This window comes from Callithrix jacchus, chromosome 8, assembly GCF_049354715.1.
Source record: "Callithrix jacchus isolate 240 chromosome 8, calJac240_pri, whole genome shotgun sequence".
Taxonomy (NCBI): Eukaryota; Metazoa; Chordata; class Mammalia; order Primates; family Cebidae; genus Callithrix; species Callithrix jacchus.
The window spans coordinates 110,158,436-110,181,624 of NC_133509.1; the positions used below are offsets into that span (position 1 = coordinate 110,158,436).

General features: G+C 46.0%; 1 pseudogene; it reads right to left on the reverse strand.

The window, feature by feature from the left end:
- Window positions 1-380: 380 nt before the first annotated feature.
- On the reverse strand, window positions 381-1,010 carry LOC108593532 (small nuclear ribonucleoprotein G pseudogene; annotated as a pseudogene).
- Between the last annotated feature and the right edge of the window lie 22,179 nt (window positions 1,011-23,189).

A 23,189-nucleotide genomic window follows, 5' to 3' on the forward strand; every position in this document is an offset into this window, starting at 1 on the left:
AGTGAGCTGAGATCATGTCACTGCACTCCAGTCTGGTCAACAGAGTGAGACTGGTCTCAAAAAAAAAGTTCTATATCGATCAACTCAGGTAACCCTCACAACTTTGTGAAGTAGATACTCTTATTATCCCCATTCCACAGATGAGAAAATAAAGCCACAGAGAGATTAAGTAACATGCCAAGACCCCACAGCTAGTAAATGTTAGAGGTAGGATGAATTGAACCTAGGCTGGCTGACTCTAGATCCCAAATTTATTTTTATTTTATTTTTTTTTACTATTGCAAAAGTTTATTTAACAAAAAGTCTAATAAGAAAATGTACATGACCTAATACATCATAGTAAAACAGGCCCTATGGAGACAGGACATGGGTTTCTCTGCTGAACAGCCATTATTTATACTTGTTCCAAGGTTTCTAACATGATGATACTATTTCCTCGTATTACCACCATTCCAATATTGTTCTGTTGTCCGCTAGTCGCCATCTATCACAAGATTCATAAAGGGATCAAATCCCTGCAATATTCCTTGGACTTGTCTGCCACCATTTAATTTCAAGGATAACTTCTTGTCCATCAATCTTTTCAACTCGGGAGGGTGAGCTTTGCTCATGATGGCTACTCTGCAGGCTCACAGAGAGATCCCAAATTTATAACCACCATTCTATGCCACTTTATGATGAACCAGGTGCCTTCTTCTGTTTTTTTTTTTTTTTTTGGACATAGAGTCTTGCTTTGTTGTCCAGGCTGGAGTGCAGTGGCACCATCTCTGCTCAGTGCAACCACTGCCTCTTGGGTTGAAGCAATTCTCCTGCCTCAGCCTCCCTAGTAGCTGGCGCCACAGGCACGTGCCACCACGCCCAGCTAATTTTTGTATTTTTAGTAGAGATGAGGTTTCACTATGTTGGCCAGGCTGGTTTCAAACTCCTAGCCTGAAGCTATCCACCCACCTTGGCCTCCCAAAATGCTGGGATTATAAGTGTGAGCCACCATGCCTGGCCCAGATGCTCTTTTAAAACTGTCTATTGATGGTATGCTAGGTATTTGTTTTACTGAAATACATAAGAATGAGAAACGATGTGGAAATCCTGTTTAAACATCAGCATGACATCATTAATAATAAATGCTTATGAATCCAGGTCAGTTGTGTTCACCTTTAGGGCTTAGGAGCCTCTCCCCAGAGGACTCAGCATGGGTCTCATTTCTTGATGCCCTGTGCCAAAGTTTTCAACAAGCAGTCCCTTTATCCAGTCACTCAATAAATGTTTCTTGAGCACTTACTCTGTGCCAGCCATGCCAAGCACGCTGTACTAGGATCTGGAATAAACTTGGGTCTAAAGCATAGTCTCTGTCCTCAAAGGGCATGTAACACACGGACATCTCTCAACCAATGACCAATGGGTTAAAAGCTCAATAGCTTAAGGTTGATGCCCACCTGTTTTTCATTTGTCAACTGCTTCAGACATGAGGGTTGTTGCTATTTGCTGGAGGCCTGAGGGGAAGCTCAACTCCCAAATGAATGGGCTGCCATCCTGAAAGTCATCTGTGTCCAGAAAAGTTTTCCCAGCCAAGAGTTTGATGTTCTTAACAGGAAAGTGACATTGAGTGATGTCAAAGATGATAGTCAAAACAGATGATTGTGAATAGAATGTGTAACATGAACTCATTGTGGTTTAAATATGTATATATGTATATTTATGACTAAACATCTAATTACAGGCAGTGTAGTCTGGTGGCTACGAATCAGGGTTCTAGAGTCAGTTTATTTGGATTTTATTAGCTTTGCAACTTTAACCTTTCTTTTTCTTTTTTTTTTTTGAGATGGAGTCTCGCTCTGTTACCCAGGCTGGAGTGCAATGGCACGATCTTGGCTCACTGCAACCTTTGCCTCCTGAGTTCAAGTGATTCTCCTGCCTATGCCTCCTGAGTAGCTGGGACTACAGGCACACACCACCATGCCCAGCTAATTTGTGCATTTTTAGGAGAGAAGGGGTTTCACCGTGTTGGCCAGGATGGTGTTGATTTCTTGACCTTATGATCCGCCTGCCTCAGCCTCCCAGAGTGCTTGGATTACAGACGTGAGTCACCACACCCGGTGCAACTTTAACCTTTCTATGCCACACATTCAATGTGAAAACACATGAAAAGTACATGCAGTGATGCCTGGAACACAGTAAGTCCTTTAGAAATATTAGTGATTATTCTCATCAATATTGGTACTCACCAAAGCGACCTCTAAGAAGTGGTTCCAGGGGAGAAGGCAGAGATGACCTTACCTTTTTATTAGTGTTACTTACTTCTTGGTTATTGGCATTTCAAAAACATGTATTACTTTTATAATTAAAAAACAGCAAATCTTAATTAGGAGTATTTAATGCAGAAAAATAAAACAAACTAAACTGGCCAGGTGTGGTGGTTCACACCTGTAATCCCAGTACTTTGGGAGGCTGAGGCAGGCAGATTGCCTGAGCTCAGGAGTTTGAGACCAGCCTGACCAACATGGTAAAACCCCATCTCTATTAAAAATACAAAAATTAGCTGGGTGCGGCGGTGCAGGCTTGTAATCCCAGCTACTCAGGAAGCTGAGGCAGCAGAATCGCTTGAACCTGGGAGGCAGAGATTGCAGTGAGCCAAGATCGCAACACTGCACTCCAGCCTGGGTGACAAGAGTGAAACTCTGTCTCAAAAAAAAAACAAAACAAAAAAACAAACTAAACTAACCATTTATTTTGACTATCGGGAGGCTCCTGTTGAAACATAATGAATTACCTGAAAGGTACATAAAAAGTGTACCCCAGCCGGGTGTGGTGGCTCACGCCTGTAATCCCAGCACTTTGGGAGGCTAAGGCGGGTGGATCACCTGAGGTCAGAAGTTCAAGACCAGCCTGACCAACACGGAGAAACCCTGTCTCTACTAAAAATACAAAATTAGCCAGGTGTAGTGGCACATGCCTGTAATCCCAGCTACTTGGGAGGCTGAGGCAGGAGAATTGCTTAAACTCAGGAGGTGAAGGTTGTGGTGAGCCAAGATCGTGCCATTGTACTCCAGCCTGAGCAACAAGAGTGAAACTCTGACTCAACACACCAAAACAAAACAGTGTACCCCTCAGCCAGGTGCAGCGGCTCACACCTGTACTGTCACACTTTGGAAGCCCGAGGTGGGCTGATAACTTGAGGTCTGGGGTTCAAGACCAGCCTGGCCGACATGGTGAAACACCATCTCTACTAAAAAAATACAAAAATTAGCTGGGCATGGTGGCATGTGCCTATAATCCCAGTTACTCAGGAGGCTGAGGTAGGAGAATTGCTTGAACCTGGGAGGCGGAGGTTGCAGTGTGCCAAGACTGTGTCACTGCACTCCAGCCTGGGTGACAGAGCAAGACTTCGTCTCAAAAAAAAAAAAAAAGTGTACCCCTTTCACCCTCTCCCACCTGGTGCCTGTTTGCTAGGGAAAACTGACTTCAGGTAGAAAGCCTAAAAATATTCTCATCTAGTTTCTGTAGGGAGCAGTTTATAGAACTAAAAAGCCCAGGATAGGCAGCATCAGGCAAGACTTCATCTAGTGCTCCAGGATCCCACCTTTATCTTTAAGTAGGGCTCTCCTCCACTGATGGTGCAATTCTCAGGCTCCTCATGCAAAGTGGCTGACAGCAACTCTAGGTCTATATGTGCTCAAGTTCAAGTCTGGTGGAAAAAGCACATGCTTCTCTCTGGGCAATCCCTGCAAAGGTCTCATTGTGTTTCATTGGGATAATGTGCCAACCTCAGAACCAATCACTATAGCAGAGGAATTGAGCAGTGCTCTGATTGGCCAGACCATCTATGGAGGGAGAGGTAGAGTCAACTGTACTTAATGCACAGAGATTAGGAGTGGGGAAGGGTAATTTCCTAGAGGAAAATGGGAATCCGGTTGCCAGAAGAAGGTTGAATGAGTGTTGGGTGGCAAAGCGAGAATTCCAACACATCAACGAAGGAAAATGTGCAGTTTCAGGGGTGACCTGATGGTGCTGTATCTCCTCAATTGATTTGCTTGTCCAAAGCTTCCATGTAGGTATCTTTCATATACAGACCTACCCTGGGGTGGAGCAAAGAAATGGCAAACTTTCCTAGGCATCTGTCCATCTCTGGGGTCACCAGGACTAGTGACTTGGAATCAGGAGACTCATGCAGGGAAGAAGAGGTCAATCAAAGCAAAAGATTGAATATACAGAAGGCCAGGCTTGAGGTGTCAGGAAACTATACCTGTCTCCCGGGAGTGGCAGATTTGTGAATGCCTCTCAGATACACAAGACATAAGCCTGGAATCTCAAATGTCCTGGGGTCAGGCACGTGAAACAAATGAGTGTAGCAGGCTGCTGCACCAAACCCAAGATAAATGCCTATCTAACAGCAGCGACTATAACCCACGATCACTATTTTTCCCTAAGAGAGGCTGTAAATCCAGAATTGGTATGTGTGCATGTGCACATGTGTGCAATCTCTCTGTTTTTATTCTTATTTTGGGGAACAGGGTCTTGCTCTTTTGCCCAGGCTGGACTGCAATGGTGCAATCGCAGCTCACTGTAGCCTTGACACCCTAGGCTCAAGCAATCCTCCAACTTTAGCCTCTCAAGCAGGTGGGACCACAGGTATGTGCCACCGTGCGCAGGCCGGTCTCGACTCCTGGGCTGGTCTTGATCTTCCTGCCTCAGCCTCTCAAAGTGTTGAGATTATAGGTGTGACTTAACACATCTGGCTTCTCTGTTTTTAAATGCTGACAAATGAAACAAATTTTAAAATACATTGTGTGATCAGGCTCGGTGGCTCGTGCCTGTAGTCCCAGCAACTCAGGAGGCTGAGGTGAGAGGATCGCTTGAATCTGGGAGCTCGAGGCTACAGTGAGCCATGATCCCACCACTGCATGGACCTCCCCAACCCCCAAGATTGTGACATCTGATAGAGCTGTATCGACACAGAGCAAATGGAAGACCCTTCATGATTAGTACAGTATTACATCTGTGTGCTCTATATACATCTATGCCCAAATTAACAAGTACCAGGAGTACCTGTTAATGACAGCCCACTGCTTGAAGTTCAGCCCTTTCATCTACACTATCTAACTAAAATCTGAAAAATATCATGAAAGGCAAGGGAACATCACTATGAGAACTGTACTTTCATTTCCTGGCGGGGGTGTGGTTAAATTCACAACTTCGATGTGACACTAACTGTAGGAGTGTTTTACATTCGATTTCCTGTTTCCTTTTCTTAATAAAGAAAGGAAAAGTGGGCCCCCGCAGCAACGGTAAGCTGAGTTCCATAGGAAGACACCATGGGGGTTCCAACCTGGCCACAAGCAAAAGCAAAACATAACCCCCAAACCTGGCAAATAGCAATATGCAGAAAACTGTGGGCCACGTGGTTGCTTAGGGTTGTTTTGATCATCTTATGCAGCAATTTTCCACCTTAAAGTCATCAGACTAGTGGCTGTGTCCTTTATTTTCGAGTTGCCGGAACCATTTCCCATGAAAGATTTATAATACAATAACAGTGATAAGAATTATAGTAGCTTTCATGTGCCAGGGACAGTGAGAGGTGCCTCACATGTCTCTAATTTGGGGGTAAACGTTCTAAGAATGATTCTCATTTTACAGTCGAGGAAACTGAGGTTTAAAAGAGTTAAGATAACTTGTCCAAGTTACATGTAACTGACGGAGCTAGAGTTTCATTCTTGCACTCATTAAATATTTATAGATTGCCTATTTATTGGGCTAGACACTACAGAAACATTGAGGGTTGACGGCAACTGAGCTCAGAATGAATCCCACTTGCTGAAAATAACCACTGTGGAGAAGCCACATTTGGAATATTTATTTTGAGTTTTCTTCCTTTCTTTTTAGAGACAGGGTGTTGCTCTGTCTCACAGCAGTGATGCCGTCATAGCTGACTGCAGCCTCAAACTCCTGGGCTCAAGTGATCCTCCTGCCTTGGCCTCCCAAAGTGCTGGGAGTACAGGCCTGAGCCACAGCATTCTGTTTTATTTCTTCAAGATTTAAAATTTTTTCTGTATTTTATCTTTTCCCTTGGTGGTCCTCAGCAGGATTCAGACTCTTTTTTTTTTTTTTTTTTTTTGAGATGGAGTCTCACTTTGTCACACAGCCTGGTGTGCAGTGGCATGATCTCCTCTCACTGCACCCTCTGCCTCCCAGGTTCAAGTGATTTTCCTGCCTCGGCCTCCTGAGTAGCTAGGGTTACAGTCGCACACCACCACTCCTAGCTAATTTTTGTATTTTTAGTAGAGACAAGGTTTCACCACGTTGGTCAGGCTGATCTTGAACTCCTGACCTTGTGATCTGCCTGCTTTGGCCTCCCAAAGTGCTGGGATTACAGGCGTGAGCTATAATCCCAGCTGCTTGAAAGGCTGAGGCAGGAGAATCGCATGAATCTGGGAGGCGGAGGTTGCTGTGAGCCGAGATAGTGCCACTGTACTCCAGCCTGCGTGACAAGAGCGAGACTCCATCTAAAAAAAAAGCTCTATGAAAAGCTGATCCCGACTTCTGAGGGCTTGTAATTTAGTTAGGGAGACAGAGCCTATGCAATAAAACATTTATATAATAACACAAGATAATGCATGAGGAAGTGCCAAAGTAAATGGTCTAGGTGAAAAAGTTCAGAGGGAAGAGAGGCTACTCTAGGCTGACACAGGTAGGACACTGGAACAGAGGAGGCAGGTCTTCATGGGACAGACAGTAAAGAAGACAGGCTCAGTTGGTGTGCAGGAGAAAAGGGATAAAGCATTAACGAAAGGGTAGAAAGAGGAAGAATATAGTGATGCAGTATATGGTTTGGTACATAGCTCTGTTTCAGCAGTTACACCATCCCGGTGTGAATCCAGCCTCAGCACCATTCTACCTGAGTGGCCCTAGATCATGATTTTACTTGTATTAAGCCTCAGTTTCCTAATCTGTAAAGTGCACATAATGAATGAAACCATGCAAACAAAGCAGCATCTGGCCCAGGGCCAGTCCTTAGTGGCAGCTACTGCTATTATGACGATCTCTTTGCAGGGGGGACCTTTGCAGCCACTCCACCTGTATAGTGGAGAGAGATGTGTGGCCACACTGAAACCTGAAACCATAACGTAAGAGCTCAAGGGAGACTGGAAACTCTATAGCCATGAACCAAAAGCAGCATGTGTCAGCCGCAGAATCGGATAACACAGCCAAACCACACATATGCCTGCCGCTCAGGCTTTAAAGTTCTATAGCAGAGCGGGACCCACTGTGACTTACTTTGCATGATGGAGTCAAACCACATATTTTTTCTTCTTTTTCTCATCAGACTTCATAGGAAATAAACTTCTTTGTTCAGATTTGAGAGAAGGTACCCCTTCACCTTAACTCTCCTTTGTGGCATAAACACCCATTAAGCTGCTCACTTACTATCCTAGGTCCAAATCATCACCCACTTATATTTAGTAGGCATGTGGGTTTGTATCGCTCTTATGGCAGAGGTGGAATCAAAGCTTTATCTATTAAGACATAGTTTGTAGTCAGACTGAGATGGCAATCTAAAAAAAGGAGGTGAGAGTCTCTCGGAGGATATAGCCAAGTGGGGTGGATTCTGTTGACGGTTGTTTATTTTGCCATCAGTAATCCCCTGCAATGCTGTTGCTCAATAATTATTTTAGGTCTCATGACTGTCAGCCTAACCTCTGTGCCCAAAAGTGAGAATCTATACCAAGGTGTTGACATGATTTCTTAGCAGCTGTTATAAATTAATAGCCTTGACTCCCTTCCCATGTTTATTCATTAAAATTCTGAAGAAAATTGGCATTAAGGAATTTCCCAAAGACCCCTCACCCAGACTAATGGGACCTCTGTCCCATTCTAGGAGTGCTTATTTGTAGATTTATTATTTATTTTTATTTTTTTCCTTTTAAGCCCAAATCTCACCACTAGATTTCTTTCAAAAGGACTAACCTATGGGGTTGGGTGCAGTGGTTCATACCTGTAATCCCAGCACTTTGAGAGGTTGAGATGGGCAGATCACCTGAGGTCAGGAGTTCGAGACCAGCCTGGCTAACATGGCAAAACCCCATCTCTACAAAAAATACAAAAATTAGTTGGGCATGGTGGTGTGCACTTGTAATCCCAGCTACTTGGGAGGCTGAGGCAGGAGAATTGCTTGAACCCAGGAGGTGGAGGTTGCAATGAGCCGAGATCACACCACAGAACTCCAGGTGGGTGACAGAGCAAGACTCCATCTCAAAAAAAAAAAAAAAAAAAAGGACTAACCTAAGAATTGATGGTAGGGGGCATGGAAGGAGGAGTACAAGCAATAGCCCAGTCAGTTATAGCATATAGCTAGTGTTCAATAAACTTATCTCAGTATCCTCGGCTCACTGCAACCTCTGACTCCCAGGTTCAAGTGATCCTCCTGCTTCAGCCTGCTGAGTAGCTGGGACTACAAGCTTAAGCCACCACGACCGACTAATTTTTGTGTTTTTAGTAGAGATGGGGTTTCACAATGTTGGCCAGGTTGGTCTCGAACTCTTGACCTTGTGATCCGCCTGCCTTGGCCTCCCAAATTGCTGGGATTACAGGTGTGAGCCTGTGCCAGGTGCTTTTTTTTTTTTTTTTTCCCAAGACGGAGTCTTGCTCTGTTACCCAGGCTGGAGTGCAATGGCGTGATCTCAGCTCACTTTAATCTCCACCTCCCAGGTTCAAGGGATTCTCCTGCCTCAGTCTCTTGAGTAGCTGGGACTACAGGCAGGTGCCACCACACCTGGCTAATTTTTGTATTTTTAATAGGGACGGGGTTTCACTATGCTGGCCAGGCTGGTCTTGAACTCTCAACCTCAGGCAATCTGCCCACCTCAGCCTCCCAAAGTGCTGGGATTATAGGCGTGAGCCACCATTCCCAGCTGACCCTTTTTTTGAAAATTAAAAATATGGAAGCTGTGTCTCACCATGTTGCCCAGGCTGCTCTTGAACGCTAGCCTCAAGCAATCTCTGTGCCTCCATCTCTTCATCTGTCAAAGGGGAAAGTAAAAGAACCTACCTCATAGGGTTGTTTTAAGGACAAAGTAAACAAATTCATATCAGTCACATAAATTACACTCAGCACTCAGTAAATGTGGGTGATGGTAATGAACTACACCTTGCCTCTGTTTAAGAATTCATTCTAACTGTCTCAAGCCCCACAATGCACATTATCTCATCCGGGTAGGGAGCGGCCCCAGGAACAAAGCCTATGGTTTTGCCAGGCCCTGCAGCCATGTGCTCAGGCCTCTCTTGGAGAGGAAATGGTTTCATCATTCAGCTGTCTAGGTCATGGCCACTTTCTTCAGGGCAGGGATCTCTGTGGCCTTGCCTGCTCAACATGCTTGGTTACACCCAGCATGCCAGCCTGGCTCTGCCAGCCCCCAGCAGGCGAAAGAGCATAGAGAGGATACGCCTGCCTGCCGGGTAGAACACTCATTCATAACCAGCCCACACAATCACAATGCTAGGCTTCATTCTTGCCCGTAGAACAGGTGAGGAGCCCATGGAAGCTAGTGCACTTCTGAAGATCCTTTCGTTGATCTGGCTGGATGACCATGACTGTCACCTTCGGCCAGGAAATCCCTGCATTCAAGGGAAGGTTACCCCAGGGTCCAGGGCAAGGGCAATGTTTAGGCTAGTAGAAGGGCCCTTTCTGGCTGGGCACAATGGCTGACACCTGTAATCCCAACACTTTGGGAGGCTAAGGCGGGCCATCGCTTGAGCCCAGGAGTTTGCCAGCCTGGACAACATGGTAAAACCTGTCTCTACAAAAAATACAAAAATTAGTCGGTCATGGTGGCTGGCACCTGTAGTCCCAGCTATTCAGGAGGATGAGGAGGGAGGATCACTTGAGCCCAGGAGGTCAAGTTTGCTGTGAGCCAGAATCAAGTCACTGTGCTTTCACATGGGGAACACAGCAAGATCCTGCCTCAGAAAAAAGAAAAGCCCTTTCCAAAGTTGACTTGGGAGCCTCAGAAGATGACAGGGCAGGGTCTGGGGGACTGTGTCTGTGAATGCTGTTTCAGGCATCCAGCTACCGGCACAGCAGGGCTCTCCAGAAACATCACTACCATTCTGGTTCTGAGATGTGTTCCAGAGGCTCTGGCTCTGGTTCTGCATGGGCTCCAGACTTCCTTCCATCAAATCCTAGCCCTGTCATTTATGAGCTGTCTGACCTTCGGCAGTTTCCTTAACCTCTCTGCCTTCATTTCCCATCTGTAAGAGGGGATGATCATAATCTACTCACCTACTCACCTCTTCATATTGTTTTGAGGCTTAAACTAGTTTTTACAAAAATGCTTAGAACAGTGCCTGGCATGTAGTAGCATAAGTATTAGCTGTTATTTTTCACATGCTAGAGATTTTAGTTCTGGATGGAGGCTAATCTAAATAAGGGGGCAAATCCGGAGTTCTAGACTAAGTGTATTTGATGTTGATGTCAGTTCTCCTTGAAAGCTACCACGTTGTATAAAAACAGTCCCTACTTTGTATGCTTTAGGAGAGACTGTATTTCAACTTTGGGGACACCAGTCTTCTAAGGTACAGCACAGTTGTCAGACCTCAGAATTATTTTGTTGTTGTTACAAACAGGGTCTTGCTCTGTCTCCCAGTCTGGAGGTAGTAGTATGATCATAGCTCACTGCAGCCTCGACCTCCTGGGCTCGTGTGGTTCTCCTGCCTCCGCCTCCCAACGTGTTAGAATTACAGGTATGAGCCACAGTGCCTGGCCAGATTTTTGTTTTAGAAGCAGGAATTAAGTATCCATGGGTAGAAGGAACTCAGGATAATCCAGTCCAAACGGACTTGACCAACTGTCCCCGATCCCGGATCTCAGGGAGATGGGAGTCTAGGAAGCCTGCCCTTTGACCTGAATCTGAGTGACATTAGTAATACAGGAATAGGTGAAATGCTGGCCACACCTGGCTGGCCCATAAAAAGGAAATACTTCCCACGCTTTGCTTTTGCACACCAAGGGCCCCCAGGTAAAGGCATCCAGGGTGCAAGCCTCCTGCCTTAATGCCTGGGTGTGGCCACAGGAACAACCCAGTACAAACTGGAGTGAACCTGCTGCCCTCTGCCTTGCCTGCTGCCAAGCCAAACAGAACACAGGGAACACAAATAGAATCATCACAGTAAACCGGTTGTTGGAGCCAGACACAGAGAGAACCCACTCCCTGGCACTGCCACCCCATTCACAGGTCCAGACATGATGAAGGGCTTTGAGGGCTGAGGATGGTGTGGCCCATGGGCATTCCTGCCAGGCAAGAACCCCTCTGGCTTGTCTGTATTCACTGCCACCCACATGGACCTCTCTAGGGTTGCCTGCCATGCAGGGAGGGAGAAGGATCTCCCCTTCCTCCAAGCCCTGGCTCACCAGGAAATGCCCTTCCCACCCACTCGACTTGACTAATGCAGCTTGTCAAGGAGAGCACTCTTCAGACACACAACAATTCTAAAGGCAGCAGAGGTTTGAAGGAATTCGTGCTGGACGTGCTTCCCTACAGGGTCAGGCATGGGGGAGGCAGGAGAAGAGGAAGGAGGAGCTGGTTCTAAGTGACAGCTGCAGATAAATCTGAGCGGATCTCTCCAGGGAGCCGGCGAACTTAGGTATTGCCGCAGAGCCCTCCCTAGCCCGGGGCAGGTCAGAGTCTACCAGAACTGTCCAAACCTTTCTGCTGTGTGTGCTCTGGGACATGTCTCTCTTTGCCTCCTTGGATCCTGGGCCGATGAGGAAATACAGGCTAGTCCCAAGAGGCAGGGATGAATTTGTGTTCTTTGTGGTGTCAGCACCTTTTCATGAAGCTCTAGCAGATCTTACAATCTTCCCTCCTTTAAAAAAAAAAAAAGTTTGGAAAAGAGGGTTAGAGTCTCCCACTGAAAAGAAAGCTTGTGGAATGATCCAGGTGGAGAATTTCCACGCATTCCATGGCACCGTTGGGGATGCCCTGGCTTTGCACTGCATTCTTGGGCAACTTATTTAACTACTGGAACCTCAGTTTCTTCAGTTGTAAAAATGGGCACATGAAGACCTAGTTCTCATGGACGTTAACAGGATAAAACGAGATAACATACAGAGTACTCTCAAGTATGCCAGAGTCGTGGCATATCAAAAATACTAGATAAATCTTGCCTTTATTTTCTCCTTCTCCCACGCTTGTCAGTGGCTTGCTGGGTCCTTGATTAACCTGAAGAATTAGAAGAGAGATCTCGAGAGAGAGAATGGCAAAGTAGATACAACCAACTTATTTGAACTTAACTCTGAGTTTAAAGTAGGGGAGAGAAGAAGGGCTGCTGCTCCACTACTTTTCCAGAGGATAAGATGGGTTATATATGTGCCGAGGGGTAAATTACATCAGTGTTTTCCCATCTGAAACAAAACACAAACCACTTCATTTCCATGTCAAAAACTGATTCAATCTAATCTACTCATAAGTCAGTCTTTCCCATTAACCTGAATTTGAAGTTTCTTTCTTTTCCAGCTGCTTTAAGCTGTAGGTGGAGTTTAGGAAAGAGAAGTCTAGTTTAACCATTCGTTGACAGAAGAAAAGTAGAAACTGTCATTTCTTCCCTGAAAATATCAGAATTAGTAAATTGCTACCTTGGCCATAATCCTGTAATCAGCAGAATCTGCATTATGGTTGGATATATAGCATGAATCTCAACTACTGTCTGGGTTTTCATTTTTATTTACTTATTTATTTTTGAGACCAAGTCTCACTCTGTCACCCAGGCTGAAGTGCAGTGGCACAATCTCAGCTCACTGCAACCTCAGCTTTCCAGGTTCAAGTGATTCTCCTGCCTCCAGCTCTTGAGTAGCTGAGATTACAGGGGTGCGCCACCACGCCTGGCTAATGTTTTTGTATTTTTAGTAGAGACGAGGTTTCACCATGTTGGCCAGACTGGTCTCGAACTCCTGACCTCAGGTGATCCACCTGCCTTAGCCTCCCAAAGTGTTGGGATTATAGGCGTGACCATACCTGGCCAAGTTTTTTCTTCCTTCCCTCCCTCCCTCCTTTACTTCCCTCCTTCCCTGCCTCCCTCTGTCCTTCCCTCCCTCCTTTCTTTCTTTCTTTCTCTCTCTCTCTTTTCTGTCACAATCTTGCTCTGTCACCCAGGCTAGAGTAAAATGGCAGGATCTTGGCTCACTGGAATCACTGGCTCCTGGGCTCAAGGAATTCTCCTGCCTCAGCCTCCTGAGTAACTGGGACTACAGGCGTGACCACATCTGGCTACTTTCTGTATTTTTAGTAGAGACGGGGTTTCACCATGTTGGCCAGGCTGGTCTCAAACTCCTGGCTTTAAGTGATCCTCCCTTAGCCGCTAAAGTACTGGGATTACAGGCATGAGCCACTTCACCCGGCCAGGGTTTTTTTTGTTTTTCCTAAGTGCTTATGATGGCTTTGTTCCACTCACTGTGCCCTTCTGCCTCTGTTTGGAACTGGACAGCAGTTCCAAAATGCTACTGTCTTCTGTGAAGTAAGGACCAGACATGAAAAACACTATGGTGGGATGAGTGGATAGGGCAAGGGTTTGGGGAGCAATGATCAACTGGGTAAAATCCTGGGGAGTGGCAATTGAGTGGTAAGGGAGTCAAGGGAGAAATGTTTGGAGAAGGATGTCAGGGAAGTGAGTAATAGGTAGGTCAGAGGATGGAGCAAGGGAATGTTGAAAGGCAACGGATATGCTCTGTGGGCAGGTGGTAAAATATCTGAATGGGGGCCCAGGGAGAGCTACTATGGAGTAACAGGGAAGGGACCCTGAGGTGCTGATTTGTCACAGATAGACAATGGGATTGGATATGTGTTGGTGGAGGAATGGAGGGAGCCCAGGCCAACCCTGAATGCCATGCATTTTCCTGAAATCCTTCTTTATGCTTCCACCATCTGCAACAGACTATGTGCTCACCCCAATGGCTTGCTTTTAATTCCAGCAAATAATATACCCTCTGCTTTCTCCAAACACAAAAGATACCATTTAAATTCAGCCAGGATGGAAGATCATGATATTTGGAGAAAATTCAGTCTGGGCCCTTCAGCTGTGCTTTACCATTCAAAAGGCATTACATTTTGCTCAAGTTGGCTGCCTTCACATGGTCATCTCAGCCCTTCACTCCTCTGTTTCGTTCTTTTTTTTTTGAGACAGAGTTTCGCTCTTGTTACCCAGGCTGGAGTGCAATGGCGCAATCTCGGCTCACCGCAACCTCCGCCCCCTCGGTTCAGGCAATTCTCCTGCCTCAGCCTTCTGAGTAGCTGGGATTACAGGCACATGCCACCTTGCCCAGCTAATTTTTTGTAATTTTTATTAGAGACGGGGTTTCACCATGTTGACCAGGATGGTCTCGATCTGTTGACCTCGTGATCCACCCGCCTCGGCCTCCCAAAGTGCTGGGATTACAGGCTTGAGCCACCGCGGCCGGCCTGTTTCGTTCTTTCTTTCTGGTTTTTTTTTTTTTTTTTTTTGAGACAGAGTCTTACTCTGTCAGCCAGGCTGGAGTGCAATGGTGCTATCTCAGCTCACTGCAACCTCCGCCTCCTGGGTTCAAGTGATCCTCCTGTCTCACCCTCCCAAGTAGCTGGGACTACAGGTGTGCACCACCACACCTAGCTAATTTTTTCTGTTTGTTTTTTGTTTTTTTATTAGAGACAGGTTTCACCATGCTCCCCAGGCCGGTATCGAACTCTGACCTCAGTTGATCCACCTGCCTCAGCTTCCCAAAGCACTGGGATTACAGGCTTGAGCCAGCATGCCCGGACCACTCCTCTGTTTCTTGACCTGGTTTTGTTTACGATTTGTTGCTGCAATCTTCCTATAACTATTTCCAGAGTTGTGTGATGGAAAAGGCGGCTGGCACGCAGAGAGATTTCTCACACTCCGTTGGCTTGTGCAGTCGGGATGAAATTAGGCAATGTAGAAATTTAAGCTTCAGTTTAATTGACCTAGGTTTTTCCAGCCCTTCCCATTTTTGAGTATCACAGTCCTCAGGGATTTCTGAGTTTTCTTGAATGGGATTATTAAGCACCCCTTCCTCAACTCTTCAACACAGCTCCAAGGAATGAATGTCTCAAGTTCTGCTGCTTTTAACTAACGCATACAAGATACATCCAAAGTTCCTTTTGATTTTTCTTTCTGGGAGAATTCTGGGGTTTATTCCAACAATGGGAAAGTTTTCTAAGCTAGTTCTGCTCTTGTCTCATGGTCAAAGCAGTTTGGTCGGTGGCTGTTCTGTGGGCTGCTGTCTGGAAGAGACAGTCGATAAGGGAGGTCACCCTGACAATTATGGTCAACTGAGGGTGGAGGGAGTGGTCTCGGTTTGGCCCTCAGTCTGGAGTCACAGGCAGCGCAGAGAGATGTTGGCTCAGGACCTGAGGCTGAGGCGTGCTAAGACAGCCGAGTGGGTGTCCTGGCTTTCCAGGGGCTGGGGAACCCTTTCTGGCCCGGGGGCGGGAGAAGCTGTTCCAGAATCGGTTCTGCCTCCACTGCCACCTCAGCACTTTCTAATTGCGGCTCCAAACAACAGCCGCAGCTGCAGTCATAGCAACAGGCCCCGCCCACCCGGCTTCGCTCCCGGCATCCAGCACGTGACGGCGACGCCTGCGTGGCTCCCTCCGCCCCTGGCGCTAAGGGAGGCGGGGAGATGGGGGGGCGATGACGTTTACTCTATCGTCTCCATGGATATAATGCATAGACGTCAACGTCGCCAGTGTTTAGTGTGTAACGTTCTTCCGTCTCCATGGGAACGTCAGGCGGCCCGACACCAGGCCTCAGCAACAGGCTTCTGATTGGCCCGAGGCTTCCAGAGGCGGAGCTTCGTCTCCAGCGCCCGCTCGGCTGTGTTGCTGTTTTGGTTGTTGTCTCCCACTTGTTTATTTCTCTAACAGATCCTGGAGGCTGAGGTCTAGATCGGTCGCCAAGATGGAATCCAGGAGAAAACGTGCTCAACGTGCAGCTTGCTCCTATGGATTACAGCCTAGCAGATGACATAGTTCCACTGTGCTCTAGTCCATTGTGGGAATGATGGGCCTCATGCCTGGCGTCTGTCACAACCCAATATTTGGTGTTATAACCCCTGCTCCCACCGCCCCACCAGCACATCTCAGAAATGTCGTTACTCTCTCAGTCACATCTCAGAAACTGTGTTGCCTTCACGGTTACGCTTGTTTACGCTTGAGAACAATTGGAGGCCTTTCCATATCTAAAGCTGGCATTCAGTGCTACCTCTGCAGGATTTGGGTACATTTCCCCGTCCGGTCCTAATTCTGTTGAATGACCTCATTTATCCATATTCCCACCCAGAGATGGGCAGATTTCTTGCAGCCTAAATAGGTACCAAAGAATCCCAAAGGATCTGGGTGGGTTCTTCTACTTATGGGCTCCTTGGATCTATTCTTTCCTCTTCGCCTGTTTTAATTCGCATCAAGGGGACCATTCGATTTCTGCAACAGAAACAGAAAGAAATTGAGGGCAGAAATGAACAGAATCTTACAGATCAAGAGCCCAGGTTTCTTGATATCTAATACTAATATACTAATGGAGTTAAACATTCCAAAGTAGGAATGTGTTCAGAAGCAGTTTTAACCTTACCCTGGGTTTCCATCAGTGAAACCAAGTTAACATCTGCCAAAAGATAGCGATCTAGCCTCAGGGGTTTCAGTCAAGTTGTGCTTAAAAGAATGCCTTAGAATCTGTAGTTATGGTGTCAAATATAATAAATCTTCACCGGCTCATGCACGTACAAGTCTGAAATGTTTCATAAAAGGTTTAGATGCCCTGATAACATGTTTTGAAAACCCAGAGAGAAAGAGAGAGACTGATAGAAACGTCAAGTTAAAAACAAGAAAGTCAAATTAGTTGCATAGATGGGGGTTGATAAGGAGGGTATCTGTCCTCTATGCTCTAATCTGAGCCCATGACCTACTTTCCTCTATCTCCTCTGGTGGATATCCTTGCTATCTGTCTTCCCCCCGACTCTTTGGCTAGCCTCATAGCCTATAATTTCCTTGGGAGATGTGAGTGAAATTAAATGAAATTGAGAGCCTGCTTAATGCAAACAGGACCAAAGGGCACAGCTCTTTATCGTAATGAACTTCATTCTGATTAAGTCAGGGACTGCAAGTGCTTACTATTTACCCAGTAAATATATTAAATTGCTAGGCTAGTCTCCCTTCTGTCCTGACACTGCCAGGGAATATTTGAAAGTCTGATATAAGATCCTTTTTAGACCATCAAACATCCTTTTCTAATTCTATCATCTCTATGTTTCCAGGAATATAGCATGTCTTGGTCTCTGAGAGCCAATATATCTGGATTACGCTGAAAGAGGAATAGCAAGATAATATTTATGCTGTACACTGAAGAAGACCTGAAAAGCTGGAGGAGGTGACTGAGGGCATTTTCTTAGTGTGGATGAGGAAGAGGGGAGGAAGGTAAAAGACAGAATATCTAAGTGCCTAGATTTGATTCTAGCATATGGGCCAATTTTATGACTTTGTCCCAGGACATCAGTTAAACCCTCCAAACTTCCGTGTCCTTCTCCATCTCCCAATCTTAGTTCTTTACTTTTTTTTCCTTTCTTTTTTTTTGAGACAGAGTCTCACTCTGTCACCCAAGCTGGAGTGCAGTGGCGTGATCTTAGCTCACTGCAACCTCTAACCTCTCAGGTTCAAGCGATTCTCCTGCCTCAGCCTCCCAAGTAGCTGGGATTACAGGCGCCTGCCACAACGCCCAGCTAATAATTTTTCTATTTTTAGTAGAGACAGGGTTTTGCCGTATTGGTCAAGTCGGTCTCAAACTCCTGACCTCAAGTGATCTGCCAGCCTTGGCCTCCCAAAGTGCTGCTGAGATTACAGGCATGAGCCACCACACCCAGCCAGTTTGTTGTGTGTGTGTGTGTGTGTGTATGCATGTGTGTGTTTTGAGATGGAGTCTCGCTCTGTTGCCAGATTGAAGTGCAGTGGTGCTATCACAGCTCACTGCAACTTCCAATTCCCGGGTACAAGGGGTTCTCCTGCCTCAACCTCCCCAGTAGCTGGGACTATAGATGCCCACCACCATGCCTAGTTAATTTTTTGTATCTTTAGTAGAGATGGGGTGTCACCATGCTGGCCAGGATGGTCTTGATCTCTTGATCTCGTGATTCATTCTCCTCGGCCTCCCGAAGTGCTGGGATTACAGGCATAAACCACTGCACCTGTACTTTTTTTTTTAATTTTGAGATGGAATCTCAGTTTGTCACCGAGGCTGGCATGCAATGGCGGGATCTTGGCTCACTGCAACCTTCGCCTCCTGGGTTCAAGCGATTCTCCTGTCTCACTCAGCCTCTCGAGTAGCTGGGATTAAAGGCACATGTCACTACGCCCAGCCATTTTTTGTATTTTTAGAAGAGACGGGGCTTCACCGTGTTCCCCAGGCTGGTTTTGAACTCCTGAGCTCAGGCAATTCACCTGCCTTAGCCTCCCAAAGTGCTAGGATTACAGGCATGAGCCATGGCGCCCGGCCAGGCCCGTTTTTTCTTTTTGTTTGATCCAAACATGGTCATGGGCCATGATGTGGGACCCAGGGAATTTGTAATCTAGGAAATACCAAATAGATATCGTTTTGATGGTATGGCGAGAAACAGTTTATTTCATATATGCTTGCATGAACAAACACATGCATATTCTCTTGCTGTCCTGTGTTTCAGCTGAGCCTCTCTGTTTAGATGACCAGATTCAACATAGAACCATGATGTTCTTCTATTTTGCTGATTTCCTTAAACCACAAGATGATTAATCTCCCCAACCTATCTCCTCATCTATAAAATAGGGTCTAGCAAACTCACCGACTGCACAAGTTTGCTTTGACACAAGAGGATTGCAATGATACAGTGATTATTAGTTGACACTGTGGAAATACTAAATGCCGGTCCAGGTGCGGTGGCTCACACCTGTAATCCCAGCACTTTGGGAGGCTGAGGTGGATGGATCAGGAGGTCAGGAGTTTAAGACCAGTCTACCCAAGATGGTGAAACCCCCTCTCTACCAAAACAAAAATACAAAAATTAGCTGGGCATGGTGGTGGGTGCCTGTAATCCTAGCCACTCGGGAGGTTGAGGCAAGAGAATCGCTTGAATCTGGGTGGTGAAGGTTGCAGTGAGCTGAGATTGTGCCACACCACACTCCAGCCTGGGCAACAGAGCAAGACCCTGTCTCAAAAAAAAAAAAAAATGCTACATAAATTCTAGATTATTGGCTGGGCCCAGTGGCTCATGCCTGTAATCTCCAACACTTTGGGAGGCCGAGGTGGGTGGATCACCTGAGGTCAGGAGTTCAAGACCATCCTGATCAACATGGAGAGACTCATCTCATTATAAATACTAAATTAGCTGGGCGTGGTAACGCATGCCTGTAATCCCAGCTACTTGGGAGGCTGAAGCAGGAGAATTGCTTGAACCCGGGAGTCAGAGGTTGCAGTGAGCCGAGACTGCACCATTGCACTCCAGCCTGGGCAAAAAGAGTGAAACTCCATCTCAAATAAATAAATAAATAAATAAATAAATGATTGATTATTAGTCTTGGGTACATTTTCCCTTAACACCTCTCCATCTTAGTGTTGAGTGGAGCCTCTGCTTGCCAGGTTTCCCTGGCAAAAAGAGGCTTTGGCCCAGGGAAAGATGGGTAGGAGCAGCGACCTACCTGGTCTTTCAAGGCCCGGGTCCACACTATCCTTCTCTATATCCCAGCCATGATGGAATTCACTTCTTCCACTCATGCTTTTCAAGCTTGGCTTTCCTCAAATATAAAAATGGAGACATTACCTGCCCTCCTTACCTCTCAGGACTGTTAGGAAGGTCATAGTAGGTCAGCTTGTGGAAGGGCTTCAAAAACCACAAATCAGCCGGGCGCAGTGGCTCAAGCCTGTAATCCCAGCACTTTGGGAGGCCGAAGCGGGTGGATCATGAGGTCAAGAGATCGAGACCATCCTGGTCAACATGGTGAAACCCCATCTCTACTAAAAATACAAAAAATTAGCTGGGCATGATGGCGCGTGCCTGTAATCCCAGTTACTCAGGAGGCTGAGGCAGGATAATTGCTTGAACCCAGGAGGCGGAGGTTGCAGTGAGCCGAGATCGCGCCATTGCACTCCAGCCTGGGTAACAAGAGCGAAACTCCATCTCAAAAAAAAAAAAAACAACAAAAAAACAAAAAAACCCCATAAATCAGAAGGTATTTTGAAGTTTAAAATTATTTTGCAAGATGAGGTGACCTGCAAATGGAGCAGCGTCAAGGTCAAGAGAGATGTAATTCATAAACAGACTGGATGAACGCCCATCTATGTGATTTGATATGACCTATGCCAAGGAATGCTTCTTCACTGTCCCTAAAATTCCATCACCAGCAATATATTTCCTGGGATTTGTCATTCCCTTTGGGTCTTACTCCTTTTTTTTTTTTTTTTTTTTAGACAGAGTCTTGCTCTGTCACCCAGGCTGAGAATGAGAGTACAGTGGTGAGATTGAGGCTTACCACAACCTCTGTCTCCCGGGTTCAAGTGATTCTCCTGCCTCAGCCTCCTGAGTAGCTGGGATTACAGGCGTGCACCAGCATGCCTGGCTAATTTTTGCATTTTTAGTAGAGATGGGATTTTACCATGTTGGTCTTGAACTCCTGACCTCATGATCCACCCACCTCAGCCTCCCAAAGTGCTGAGATTACAGGCTCGAGCCACTGCGCCTGGCCAGAACTTACTCTTAAAAGACAAATTCTCTTGGGCTGGGCGTGGTGGCTCACGCCTGTGTAATACCAGCACTTTGGGAGGCCAAGGCAGGTGGATCACCTGAGGTTGGGAGTTTGAGACCAGCCTGACCAACATGGAGAAACCCCCGTCTCTACTGAAAATACAAATTAAAAAAAAATTTTTTAAAAATTAAAAAAAAAAAAAGAAAATACAAATTAGCCAGGCGTGGTGGCACATGCCTGTAATCCTGGCTACTCAGGAGGCTGAGGCAGGAGAATTGCTTGAACTCGGGAGGCAGAGGTTGCAGTGAGCCAAGATCTTGCCACTGCACTCCAGCCTTTGTGAGAGAGTGAGGCTCTGTCTTCAGGAAAAAACAAAACAAAACAAAAAAACCTTATTTAAGACTGAAGGATAGCCCTTTCAAATCAAAGATATGCAGCTTTATGCAAATTCCCTGCTTTGTCTTTATTTTCTGTCTTCCTTGGACACTACTGTTTCTTCTTCAGTATTTATGGGGTGGTGCTGACAGTGACGAAGAACAAATAGAGAAATCAAGGAGAGGAAAAAATTGAACTCAAGAATTAACGTTTCTGATAAGATGACCACTTCTCACATGATGCATCTTTGGTTCACCACTTTCTTGGTTAAAGGAGTGTAACATAGTCGCACCAGAATGGGTTCCGATATGGGGAATATAATACTTTGAATCATTCTCTTGGACTTAATTCCACTCTGGCCAGATCCGTTCGTTTTCAGTGAGTCCAGTCCTTGCTGAGACCATGGCGTGCCACCTGAACATTTCTGGCTTTACCTGGAGAGGTGAGATTTAATTTCTGGAAGCCTGATCTAGCTAGATCAGACGAGGCAGAGTGGTAGGGACTGGCATGGTTCCCCCCAGAGGAGGGAACAAATCTGCCTTCTAGTTGGTGTCCCAGGTAGGTACGGGAGACACTAGCAAAGCCGGTTTAACCAGCATCTTGGGCAAGATTTGGTCCGTATTTTTTTCCTGCTTCCAGGGTCCCCTAGCAGAACTGGAAGCATTTTCTATGTTCCGTGGTTGCATATGAACCCAGTGTAACAAGCATACCATATATAAATTTTTTTCCCCAAAGCCCTGTGTCTCTAGAAGCTGAGCTTATACTTTAATTCCAAGCAACATAAGCATAATTAAGACCCATGAGACTGAGATTCTCTCTCTTTTTTTTTTCTTTTGAGACCGAGTCTCACTCTGTTGCCCAGGCTGGAGTGCAATGGTGCAATCTTGGCTCACCGCCACCTCGGCCTCCCGGACTCTCCTGTCTCAGTCTCCTGAGTAGCTGAAACTACAGGCATGCACCACCACGCCCAGCTAATTTTTATATTTTTAGTAGAGACAGGTTTTGATCATGTTGGTCAGGTCGAGTTGGTCTCGAACTCCTGACCTCAGATGATCCGCCCACCTCAGCTTCCCAAAATGCTGCTGGTATTACAGGCCTAAGCTACTGAGCCTGGCCCTGAGTTTCTCTCTTCCCCGGTAGGTATTTAGGAAAATAAATTCACTTAATCAGGTCACCAGAGCATTAGCAACTACACCAGGGAAATATTTAGCCCAATTATGTGCTGTAGATTAGAAAATTATAAGATCATTATTTTAAAAATTCTATTCAATTGGCTGGGTGCAGTGGCTCATGCCTGTAATCCCAGTACTTGGGAAGGCTGGGGTGGGAAAATTGCTTGAGCCCAGGAGTTTGAGGTCAGCCTGGGCAACATAGTGAGATTCTGTTTCTACTAAAAAAATTATTGAACCTATTCAGCCAAAATAGCAGAATAAGACACCTACATCATTGAGTTGTGGTGAGTATAAAATAACAAGGCTGGGCATGGTGGCTGGCACCTGTAATCCCAGCACTTTGGGAGACCTTGGCAGGAGGATTCCTTGAGGTCAGGAGTTCGAGACCAGCCTGGCTGACATGGCGAAACCCTGTCTCTACTAAAAAATTACAAAAAGTAGCCAGGCATTATGGCTGGCACCTGTAATCCCAACTACTCAGGAGGCTGAGGCAGGAAAATCACTTGAACTGGGGAGGTGGAGGTTGCAGTGAGCTGAGATTGCACCATTGCATTCCAGCCTGGATGACAGAGCAAGACTCCATCTCAAAACAAAACAACAACAAAAAGCATAACAGTATTTGTAAAGCACTTAGCATACTTCCTGAGCAAGCACTCAATAAATATTAGCTATATTTATTTCCCTTTATTCAAGAAGTATTTCTTGAGCAGCCATTATGTGCCAGATACTGTGTTAGGGGCTAGAAAGTCAATGGTGAGTAAAATGGGCAAGGTGTCTGCCTTCTTGGGGTGGGGAGAGAGACACCAAACAAATTCATTCAACAATTAACAGCTATTAGGATCAGGCTTCTCTAACTCCTTAGGTGCATCAGTGAATGAAACACTTATTGGAACTCAATTTTTAG